The sequence below is a fragment of the Hordeum vulgare genome, chromosome 3H (genome assembly GCF_904849725.1).
Source record: "Hordeum vulgare subsp. vulgare chromosome 3H, MorexV3_pseudomolecules_assembly, whole genome shotgun sequence".
Lineage (NCBI taxonomy): Eukaryota > Viridiplantae > Streptophyta > Magnoliopsida > Poales > Poaceae > Hordeum > Hordeum vulgare.
Genome location: NC_058520.1, coordinates 157,561,205 through 157,573,375, shown reverse-complemented (window position 1 = coordinate 157,573,375; position 12,171 = coordinate 157,561,205).

Here is a 12,171-nt window from a genome sequence, read left to right as displayed (position 1 = left end):
AACTCAATATTATTTGCTCGTTAGCTGATTATGCCATTTATATTAGTTTACCGTGAGACCTTTGTGTCATTTGCTTATGTGGTTAACTTGTGATCTTGCTGAAATTCTGGTTATGAGTTAGACATAGTTGCAACAACAAGATCAAACAGAGTTTGTCAAAGTTTTTTTCTCTCTTAGTTTGTCAACTGAGTTGCTTGAGGACAAGCAAGGTTTTAAGCTTGGGGGAGTTGATACGTCTCCATCGTATCTACTTTTCCAAACTCTTTTGCCCTTGTTTTGGACTCTAATTTGCATGATTTGAATGGAACTAACCTGGACTGACACTGTTTTCAGCAGAATTGCCTTGGTGTTATTTTTGTGCAGAAATCAAAGTTCTCCAAACGTCCTGAAAATTTACGGGGTGCAGTTTTGGAAAATATAAAAAATATCTGCGCCAAGTTCCACCTGAGGGGGTGGGCCAGTGGGCCGCAAGCCCTGGCTCCGCCACCACCCCCTCGTGGCGGTGGGCAGGCTTCTGGGGCCCACACGGCTCTGCCGCCCCCAATCTCAGGTCTATAAGATCCCTTTCGTCACAAAAAAAAATAAAAAGAGAAGTTTTCGTCGCGTTTGCGATATGGAGGCGCCGCCACCACCTGTTCTTCATCTGGAGGGCAGATCTAGAGTCCGTCATGGGCTCCGGAGAGGGGAAATCATCGCCATCGTCATCATCAACCTTCTTCCCTCTCCAATTCCATGAAGCTCTCCATCGTTCGTGAGTAATCTATTCGTAGGCTCGCTGGGCGGTGATGAGTAGGATGAGATCTATCATGTATTCGAGTTAGTTTTGATGGGGATTGATCCCTAGTATCCACTATGTTTTGAGATTGATGTTGCTACTACTTTGCCATGCTTAATGGTTGTCACTAGGGCCCGAGTGCCATGATTTCAGATCTGAAATTATTATGTTGTCACCAATATATGTGTGTTTTAGATCCGATCTTGCAAGTTGTAGTTACCTACTATGTGTTATGATCCGGCAACCCCGGAGTGACAATAACCGGAACCACTCCCGGCGATGACCATAGTTTGAGGAGTTCATGTGTTCACCAAGTGCTAATGCATTGGTCCGACTCTTTATTAAAAGGAGAACCTTAATATCCCGTAGTTTCCTTTTGGACCCCGCTGCCACGGGAGGGATGGACAATATATGTCATGCAAGTTCTTTTCCCTAAGCACGTATGACGACACACGGAATGCATGCCTACATCACATTGACGAACGGGAGCTAGCCACATATCTCTCCGTGTTATAGCTGTTGCATGATGAATATCATCCAAACAAATCACCGACCCATTGCCTACAATTTTGTCCTACTGCTGCTGTCACTTGTCTTGCTCTGCTGCTACTGTTGCTACTTGCTACTGTTGTCACTACTGCTGTTCCTTGCCGATGCTATTGCTCGTTACACTGCTGCTACCTGCTACAATCTTGGTTCGCTGGTCGTTGACGGGAACTGACAACTTCCGTCAAAGAGGCAAGTTGGCGCCATTGATACAACCGTTAGGAATAGTCTGCTGTCAACAGATCGTTTGTGACACCGTTGTATCATACTACTTTGCTACTGATACTTTGCTTGCAGATACTAATCTTTCAGGTGTGCTTGAATCTGACATATTCAACTGCTAATACTTGAGAGTATCCTCTCACCTCCTATAGGCGATCAACAAATTTGGGTCGAATACTCTACCCTTGAAAACTGCTACGATCCCATGCGCTTGTGGGACGTTAACAACATTCTTCTAGTTTCGGTTGCTGGGGATTGCAATCAGCATTCTTCTAGTGCCGTTGCAAGGGGAAGAACAGTTGACATCAGGGCATGTTCTGGTGCCCTGCCGGAGGGGAGGGGATTCGGACACGGAGGGCTTGTTCATCAACACCATGACCTCTTCGATGATGCGTGAGTAGTTCACCATAGACCTACGGGTCCATAGCTAGTAACTAGATGGCTTTTTCTTTCTTGGATCTTCAATACAAAGTTCTCCATGATCTTCATGGAGATCTATCCGATGTAATCTTCTTTTGCGGTGTGTTTGTCGAGATCCGATGAATTGTGGATTTATGATCATATTATCTATGAATCTTATTTGAGTTTCTTCTCATCTCTCTTATGCATGATTTCATATCCTTGTAATTCTCTTCGAGTTGTGGGTTTTGTCTGGCCAACTAGATCTATGATTCTTGCAATGGGAGAAGTGCTTGGTTTTGGGTTCATACCGTGCGGTGACCTCACCCAGTGACAGAAGGGGTAGCGAGGCACGCATTGTGTTGTTGCCATCAAGGGGGAAACGACCCTGGGAGGCTAGATGGGCCAAGTGGGGGTGGGAAGCAGCCCCTAGGTGGGCTGGTGCGCCCCCCATTCAGCCCATGGCGCAGGAAGAGGGGAGAGGGGGGAAACCCTAGCAAAGGTGGGCCTAAGGCCCACCAGAGGGGTGCGCCACCCCTCCTCCCTGCCCTAGCCGCCGCACCTCCCATCTGGGGGGCTGCCGCACCACCTAGGGTGGGAACCCTAGGGGTGGTGCACCCCCTCCCCTCCTCCTATAAATAGTGGGGGTTTTGGGGCTGTTGGAGACAGACTTTTCCCTCTCCCTCAGCGCAGCCCTGCCCTTTTTTCTCCTCCTTTCTGCCGGTGCTTGGCGAAGCCCTGCCGGGAGACCTGGTCTCTCCATCGACACCACTCCGTCGTGCTGCTGGAGTTCTTCCCCAACCTCTCCCTCCTCCTTGCTGGATCAAGGTGCGGGAGACGTCACCGGGCTGCACGTGTGTTGAACGCGGAGGTGCCGTAGTTCGGCACTAGATCAGAATCACACCGCGATCTGAATCGCCGCGAGTACGACTCCATCAACCGCGTTCTAGTAACGCTTCCGCTTAGCGATCTTAAAAGGTATGAAGATGCACTCACCCCTCTCTCGTTGCTGGTCTCTCCATAGGAAGATCTGAATATGCGTACGAAATTTTTTGAGTTTATGCTACGTTACCCAAGAGTGGCATCCGAGCCAGGTTTTCTATGCGTAGATTCTATGCACGAGTAGAACACAAAAGGTTGTGGGCGATAATTTGTCAATTTCTTGCCGCTACTAGTCTTATTCTTTTCCGGCGGTATTGCGGGATGAAGCGGCCCGGACCGACTTTACACGTACGCTTACGTGAGGCTGGTTCCACCGACACACATGCACACCGTGCATAAAGGTGGCTAGCGGGTGTCTGTCTCTCCTACTCTAGTCGGATTGGATTTGATGAAAATGGTCCTTATGAAGGGTAAATAGCTTTGGCATATCATCGTTGTGGCTGTCACATAGGTAAGAAGGCGTTCTTGCTAGAAACCCAAATCAGCCACGTAAAACTTGCAATAACAATTAGAGGACGTCTAACTTGTTTTTGCAGGGTTTGACATGTGATGTGATATGGCCAAAGTTGTGATGTTGCATGTATGATGTATGAGATGATCATGTTATTGTAATAGGTTTCACGACTTGCATTTCGATGAGTATGACAACCGGCAGGAGCCATAGGAGTTGTCTTAATTTATTGTATGAGATGCAACGCCATGTGCTTACTACTTTGACTTCATTGCTAACGGTTAGCCATAGTAGTAGCGATAGTAGTAGTTGGTGTGACGGCTTCACGGAGACACGATGATGGATATCATGGTGTCATGTCGGTGACGATGATGATCATGCGATGCCTGAAGATGGAGATCGAAAGAGCAAAGATGATAATGGCCATATCATGTCACTATATGATTGCATTGTGATGTTTATCATGTTTTTCATCTTATTGCTTAGAACGATGGTAGCATAATAAGATGATCCCTCTTAAAATTTCGAGAATGTATTCTCCTAAGTGTGCACCATTGCGAAGGATCGTTGTCTCGAAGCACCACGTGATGATCGGGTGTGATAGATTCTAACGTTCACATACAACGGGTGTAAGCGAGATTTACACACGCGAAACACCTAGGTTGACTCGACGAGCTTAGCATGTACAGACATGACCTTGAATACAAGAGACCGAAAGGTCGAACATGAGTCGTATGGTTGAATACAATCAACATGAAGTTGCTCACCATGGTGACTAGTCCGTCTCACGTGATGATCGGACACGGGTTAGTCAACATGGATCATGTATCACTTAGATGACTAGAGGGATGTCGATTTAAGTGGGAGTTCATACTTAATTTGATTAAATGAACTTAATTGTCATGAACTTAGTCTAAAAGTTGTCTTTATAAATATTGTAGATGGCCAACGTCAACCTCAATTTCAACGCATTCCTAGAGAAAAACAAGCTGAAAGATGATGGTAGCAACTATGCGGACTGGGTTCGCAACTTGAAGCTCATCCTTGAAGCAGCTAAAAAGTCTTATGTCCTTGATGCGCCGCTAGGTGACCCTCCCGCTCCCGCAGCAGCCCAGGACATTCTGAACGTCTGGCAAACGCGGAGTGATGACTACTCTCTGGTCAGGTGTGGCATGTTATAGAGTTTAGAAACGGGGCTCCAAAGGCATTTTGAGCAACACGGTGCATATGAGATGTTCCAAGAGCTGAAACTAGTTTTTCAAGCTCATGCCCGTGTCGAGAGATATGAAGTCTCCGACAACTTCTTTAGCTGTAAGATGGAGGAGAACAGTTCTGTCAGTGAGCACATACTCAAAATGTCTGGGTTACGAGGTCGTCTGACTTCACTTGGAGTCGAACTTCCGGATGATGCTATAATTGACAGAATCCTCCAGTCTCTCCCACCAAGCTACAAAGGCTTTGTGCTGAACTACAACATGCAAGGGATGGAGAAGACCATTCCCGAGTTGTACTCGATGCTCAAGTCTGCAGAAGTAGAAATCAAGAAAGAGCATCAAGTGTTGATGGTCAACAAGACCACTAGTTTCAAGAAGGGCAAGGGTAAGAAGAACTTCAAGAAAGACGTCAAAGCCGTTGCCGCGCCCGGTAAGCCAGATGCCGGGAAGAAGAAAAAGAATGGACCCAAGCCTGAGACTGAGTGCTTCTATTGCAAGGGAAAGGGTCACTGCAAGCGGAACTACCCCAAATACTTAGCGGACAAGAAGGCCGGCAACGTTAAAGGTATATGTGATATACATGTTATTGATGTGTACCTTACCAGCGCTCGTAGTAGCTCCTGGGTATTTGATACCGGTGCGGTTGCTCACATTTGCAACTCAAAGCAGGAACTGCGGACTAAGCGGAGACTGGCCAAGGACGAGGTGACGATGCGCGTCGGGAATGGTTCCAAGGTCGATGTGATCGCCGTCGGCACGCTACCTCTACATCTACCGTCGGGATTAGTTTTAAACCTTAATAATTGTTATTTAGTACCAGCTTTAAGCATGAACGTTGTATCAGGGTCTTCCCTAATGCGAGACAGCTACTCATTTAAGTCAGAGAATAATGGTTGTTCTATTTATATGAGTGATATGTTTTATGGTCATGCTCCGTTGGTGAATGGTTTATTCTTGATGAATCTCGATCATGATGTTACGCATATTCATAGCGTGAGTACCAAAAGATGTAGAGTTGATAATGATAGTCCCACATACTTGTGGCACTGCCGCCTTGGTCATATCGGCGTTAAGCGCATGAAGAAGCTCCATACTGATGGACTATTAGAGTCTCTTGACTTTGAATCATTTGACACATGCGAACCGTGCCTCATGGGCAAGCTGACTAAGACTCCATTCTCAGGAATAATGGAGAGAGCGACCGACTTATTGGAAATAATACATACTAATGTGTGTGGTCCAATGAATGTTGAAGCTCGCGGTGGCTATCGTTATGTTCTCACTCTCACCGATGATTTGAGTAGGTATGGGTATATCAACTTGATGAAGCACAAATCTAAGACATTTGAAAAGTTCAAGGAATTTCAGAGTGAGGTCGAGAATCAACGTGACCGAAAAATTAAGTGTCTACGATCTGATCGTGGAGGAGAATATTTGAGTCACGAGTTTGGCACACACCTAAGGAAGTGTGGAATCGTTTCACAACTGATGCCGCCTGGCACACCACAACACAACAGAGTGTCTGAACATCGTAATCGCACTCTATTAGATGTGGTACGATCTATGATGTCTCTTACCGACTTACCGCTATCATTTTGGGGATACGCATTAGAAACTGCAGCATTCACTTTAAATAGGGCACCGTCTAAATCCGTTGAGACGACACCGTATGAACTATGGTTTGGCAAGAAACCTAAGTTGTCGTTTCTTAAAGTTTGAGGCTGCGATGCTTATGTGAAGAAACTTCAACCAAAAAAGCTTGAACCCAAAGCGGAGAAATGCGTATTCATAGGATACCCCAAGGAAACTATTGGGTATACCTTCTATCTTAGATCCGAAGGTAAAACCTTTGTTGCCAAGAATGGATCCTTTCTAGATAAAGAGTTTCTCTCGAAAGAAGTAAGTGGGAGGAAGGTAGAACTTCATGAGGTAATTACACCCCCTCTCGAACATGATAGTAGCGCAGCGCGGGAAGTTGTTCCTGTGGCGCCTACACCAACTAAAGAGGAAGTGAATGATAATGATAATGAAGCTTCGGATCAAGTTACTACTGAACCGCGAAGGTCCACGAGGGCACGCTCCGCACCAGAGTGGTACGACAACCCTGTGATGGAAATCATGTTGTTAGACAACGGTGAACCTTCGAACTATGAAGAAGCGATGGCGGGCCCGGATTCCAACAAATGGCATGAAGCTATGAAATATGAGATAGGATCCATGTATGAGAACAAAGTATTGACTTTGGTGGACTTGCCCGATGACCGGCGAGCCATAGAAAATAAATGGATCTTCAAGAAGAAGACTGATGCAAACGGTAACGTAACCGTTTATAAAGCTCGACTTGTCGCAAAGGGTTTTCGACAAATTCAAGGAGTTGACTACGAAGAGACTTTCTCTCCCGTAGCGAAGCTGAAATCAGTCCGAATCATGTTAGCGATTGCCGCCTTTTATGATTATGAAATTTGGCAAATGGACGTCAAAACAGCGTTCCTTAACGGGAACCTTAAGGAAGAGTTGTATATGATGCAACCATAAGGTTTTGTCGACCCTAAGGGTGTTAACAAAGTGTGCAAGCTCCAGCGCTCCATCTATGGGCTGGTGCAAGCATCTCGGAGTTGGAACATTCGCTTTAATGAGGAGATTAAAGCGTTTGGGTTCATACAGGTTTACGGAGAAGCCTGTCTGTACAAGTGAGTGGGAGCTCTGTAGCTTTCCTCATACTGTATGTGGATGACATATTATTGATGGGGAACAATACAGAAATGTTGGAGAGCATAAAGGCCTATTTGAACAAGAGTTTTTCAATGAAGGACCTTGGAGAAGCTGCATACATATTAGGCATCAAGATCTATAGAGATAGATCGAGACGCCTCATAGGTATTTCGCAAAGTACATACCTTGACAAGATATTGAAGAAGTTCAATATGGAAAACTCAAAGAAAGGGTTCTTGCCAGTTTTGCAAGGTATGAGATTGAGTAAGACTCAGTCGCCGACCACGGCAGCAGATAGAGAGAACATGAGTTATTTCCCCTACTCTTCAGCCATAGGCTCTCTAATGTATGCCATGCTGTGTACCAGACTTGATATAAACATTGCCATAAGTTTGGTAGGGAGGTACCAAAGTGATCCCGGTATGGAACACTGGACAACGGTCAAGAATATCCTTAAGTACCTGAAAAGGACTAAGGAAATGTTTCTCGTTTATGGAGGTGACGAAGAGCTCGTCGTAAAGGGTTACGCCGACGCCAGCTTCGACACATATCCGGATGACTCTAAGTCACAGACCGGATACGTATATGTTTTGAATGGTGGGGCAGTGAGCTGGTGCAACAACAAGCAAGAAGTCGTGGCAGCATCTACATGTGAAGCTGAGTACATAGCTGCTTCAGAAGCGGCTCATGAAGGAATTTGGATGAAGGAGCTCATCACCGACCTTGGAGTGGTTCCAAGCGCGTCGGGTCCAATGACACTCTTCTGTGATAACACTGGGGCCATTGCCATAGCCAAGGAGCCCAGGTTTCACCGGAAGACAAATCACATCAAATGCCGCTACAACTCCATCCAGGACCATGTCCAGAGTGGAGTGATAGATATTTGTAAAGTACACACGGATCTGGATGTTGCAGACCCGTTGACTAAACCTCTTCCACGAGAAAAACATGATCAACACCATAATGCTATGGGTGTTCGATACATCACAATGTAACTAGATTATTGACTCTAGTGCAAGTGGGAGACTGTTGGAAATATGCCGTAGAGGCAATAATAAAATGGTTATTATCATATTTCCTTGTTCATGATAATCGTCTATTGTTCATGCTATAATTGCATTAACAGGAAACGGTAATACATGTGTGAATAAATAGATCACAATGTGTCCCTAGCAAGCCTCTAGTTGGCTAGCTCGTTAGTCAATAGATGATCATGGTTTCCTGGTCATGGGCATTAGATGTCATTGATAACGGGATCACATCATTGGGAGAATGATGTGATGGACAAGACCCAATCCTAAGCGTAGCACTAGATCATATTGTTCGTATGCTAAAGCTTTTCTAATGTCAAGTGTCTTTTCCTTTGACCGTGAGATTGTGCAACTCCTGGATACCGTAGGAGTGCTTTGGGTGTATCAAACGTCACAACATAACTGGGTGAGTATCAAGGTGCACTACGGTTACCTCCGAAAGTATTTGTTGGGTTGGCACGAATCGAGATCGGGATTTGTCACTCCGTGTGAAGGAGAGGTATCTCTGGGCCCACTCGGTAGAACATCATCATGAGCTCAATGTGACTAAGGAGTTAGTCACATGATGACGTGCTACGGAATGAGTAAAGAGACTTACCGGTAACAAGATTGAACAAGGTATAGGTATACCGACGATCGAATCTCGGGCAAGTTCTATACCGACAGACAAAGGGAATTATATACGTGATTGATTGAATCCTTGACATCGTGGTTCATCCGATGAGATCATAGTGGAGCAAGTGGGAGCCACCATGGGTATCTAAACCCCGCTGATGGTTATTGGCCGGAGAGGTGTCTCGGTCATGTCTGCCTGTCTCCCGAACCCGTAGGGTCTACACACTTAAGGTTCGATGATGCTAGGGTTATAGGGAATTGTTATACGAGGTTATCGAAAGTTGTTCGGAGTCCCGGATGAGATCCCGGACGTCACGAGGAGCTACGGAATGGTCCGGAGGTAAAGATTGATATATAGGACGGATGGTTTCGGACACCGGAAGTGTTTCGGGCATCACGAGTAACGTACCGGGACCACCGGGATCACCGGAGGTGGCCCCGGGGGTCCACCGAAAGGGGGCAACGACCCCGAGAGGCTAGATGGGCCAAGTGGGGGAGGGAACCAGCCCCTAGGTGGGCTGGTGCGGCCCCACTCAACCCATGGCGCAGGAAGAGGGGAGAGGGGGGGAAACCCTAGCGCAGGTGGGCCTAAGGCCCACCAGAGGGGTGCGCCACCCCTCCTCCCTGCCCTGGCCGCCGTACCTCCTATCTGGGGGCTGCAGCACCACCTAGGGTGGGAACCCTAGGGGTGGTGAACCCCCCTCCCCTCCTCCTATAAATAGTGGGGGTTTTGGGGCTGTTGGAGACAGACTTTTCCCTGTCCCTCGGCGCAGCCGTGCCCTTCTTTCTCATCCTCTCTACCGGTGCTTGGCGAAGCCCTGCCGGGAGACCTCGTCTCTCCATCGACACCACGCCGTCGTGCTGCTTGAGTTCTTCCCCAACCTCTCCCTCCTCCTTGCTGGATCAAGGTGCAGGAGACGTCACCGGGATGCACGTGTGTTGAACGCGGAGGTGCCGTAGTTCGGCACTAGATCGGAATCACACCACGGTCTGAATCGCCGCGAGTACGACTCCATCAACCGTGTTCTAGTAACACTTCCGCTTAGCAATCTTCAAAGGTATGAAGATGCACTCACCCCTCTCTCGTTGCTGGTCTCTCCATAGGAAGATCTGAATATGCGTAGGAATTTTTTTGAATTTATGCTACGTTACCCAACAACGTCGACCACTATCCAACATGCATCTAGTGTATTAAGTCCAAAAGAACAGAGTAACGCCTTAAGCAAGATGGCATGATGTAGATGGACAATCTCATATCTACGACAGAGCCCACCTTGTTACCCTTGATGGCAACTACACAATGTGTGCCTTGCTGCCCCTACTGTCATTGGGAAAGGTCACCACACGGTAAGAACCCAAAACCAAGCACTTCTCCCATTGCAAGAATCATAGATCTAGTTGGCCAAACAAAACCCAAGACTCGGAGAGACTTACAAGGATATCAAATCATGCATATAAGAAATCAGCAAAGACTCAAATATATATCATAGATAATCTGATCACAAATCCACAATTCATCAGATTTCGACAAACACACCGCCAAAGAAGATTACATCGGATAGATATCCATGAAGATCATGGAGAACTTTGTATTGAAGATCCAAGAGTGAGAAGAAGCCATCTAGCTACTAACTACGGACCCGTAGGTCTGAAGTGAACTACTCGCGAGTCATTGGAGGGGCGATGATGATGATGAAGAAGCCCTCCAACTCCAAAGTCCCCTCCGGCAAGGCACCGGGAAGGGTCTCCAGATGAGATCTCGCGGAAACGGAAGCTTGCGGCGGCGGGAAAGTATTTTCGTGGATCCCCTAATTTTTTGCTGTATTTTAGGGAATATATAGGCCAAGGATCTAGGTAAGGGGGCGCCAGGGAGGCCACAAGCCTGCCCACCGCCGCCCCTGGCGGCGGAGTGGGGGCTTGTGGGCTCCCTGTAGCCCTCCTGGCTTGGCCCACAAGCCCCATGATCTTCTTCCGTTCGGGAACAAATCATTTCGGGGATTTTATTCCGTTTGGACTCCGTTCCAAAATCAGATCTGAAAAGAGCCAAAAACACAGAAAAACAGGAACTGGTACTTGGCACTGAATTAATAAGTTAGTCCCAAAAAAGATATAAAAGGTACATAAAACATCCAAAGATGACAAGATAACAACATGAAACCAACAAAAATTATAGATACGTTTGAGACGTATCAGGCACCTTTGGATATATTAGTACCATTGTGAGTAATGATACTATGAGGATACGTGAAGCAAAAAATCAACTTCTTGAGGAACTTGACGGCCGTGTTTGCATCGCAACTACTGACCAGCTGTGCTACAACCCACTTGGTAAATTTGTCGACCGCCACTAGTAGGTGAGTCTTTTTGTTCGATGACATCTTGAAGGGACCAACCATGTCCAGCCCCCAGACCACAAAAGTCCATGTAATTGGGATCATCCATAATTCCTAAGCCGTCACATGCATCTGACGCCCAAATTTCTAGCATCCGTCACATCTGCGTACTATGTCCTTAGCGTCTGCGTGAGCCGTTAACCAGTAGAACCCATGCCTAAAGGCTTTGGACACTAAAGAGCATGGCCCGGTGTGATGACCACAATCGCCAGCGTGGATCTCATTAAGAATTGCACATCCCTCTTCGGATGAGACGCACCTTTGAAAAATTCCAGAAGTGCTTCGTTTGTGCAACTTGCCTTTATGTATAGCCATGGATTTGCATTGCCAGATAATTTGGAGGGCCATCAACTCATTAGCAGGTACCTCGCCTTGCACCAGATACACCATGTAAGGGACCACCCAATCTGGAGTGGCATGGAGAGCTGCCACAAGTTGAGACTCAGGGTCAGGGACTGCTATATCCTCTTCAGAAGGTAATTTCACCAACGGGTTATGCAAAACATCCGAAAAGACATTAGGGGGAACCGGCTTACGCTGTGACCCAAGTCGTGAAAGAGCATCCGCTGCTTCGTTGAGTCGACGATCGATATGATCAACCTGATAACCATGAAAGTGACCCGTAATACGTCCATTTTGCATCATTTTTTCATGTTGATATTTATCGCTTCTTTGGCTGTTATTTCACTTCACGGTACTATTCTTATGCCTATTCTCTCTTATTTTGCAAGGTTTACATGAAGAGGGAGAATACCGGCAACTGGAATTCTGGCCTGAAAGTGGAGCAAAGTTGAGATACCTATTCTGCGCAACTCCAAACGCCGTGAAAATCAACGGGGATTTTTTCCCAATTTATCAAAAATACTGGGCC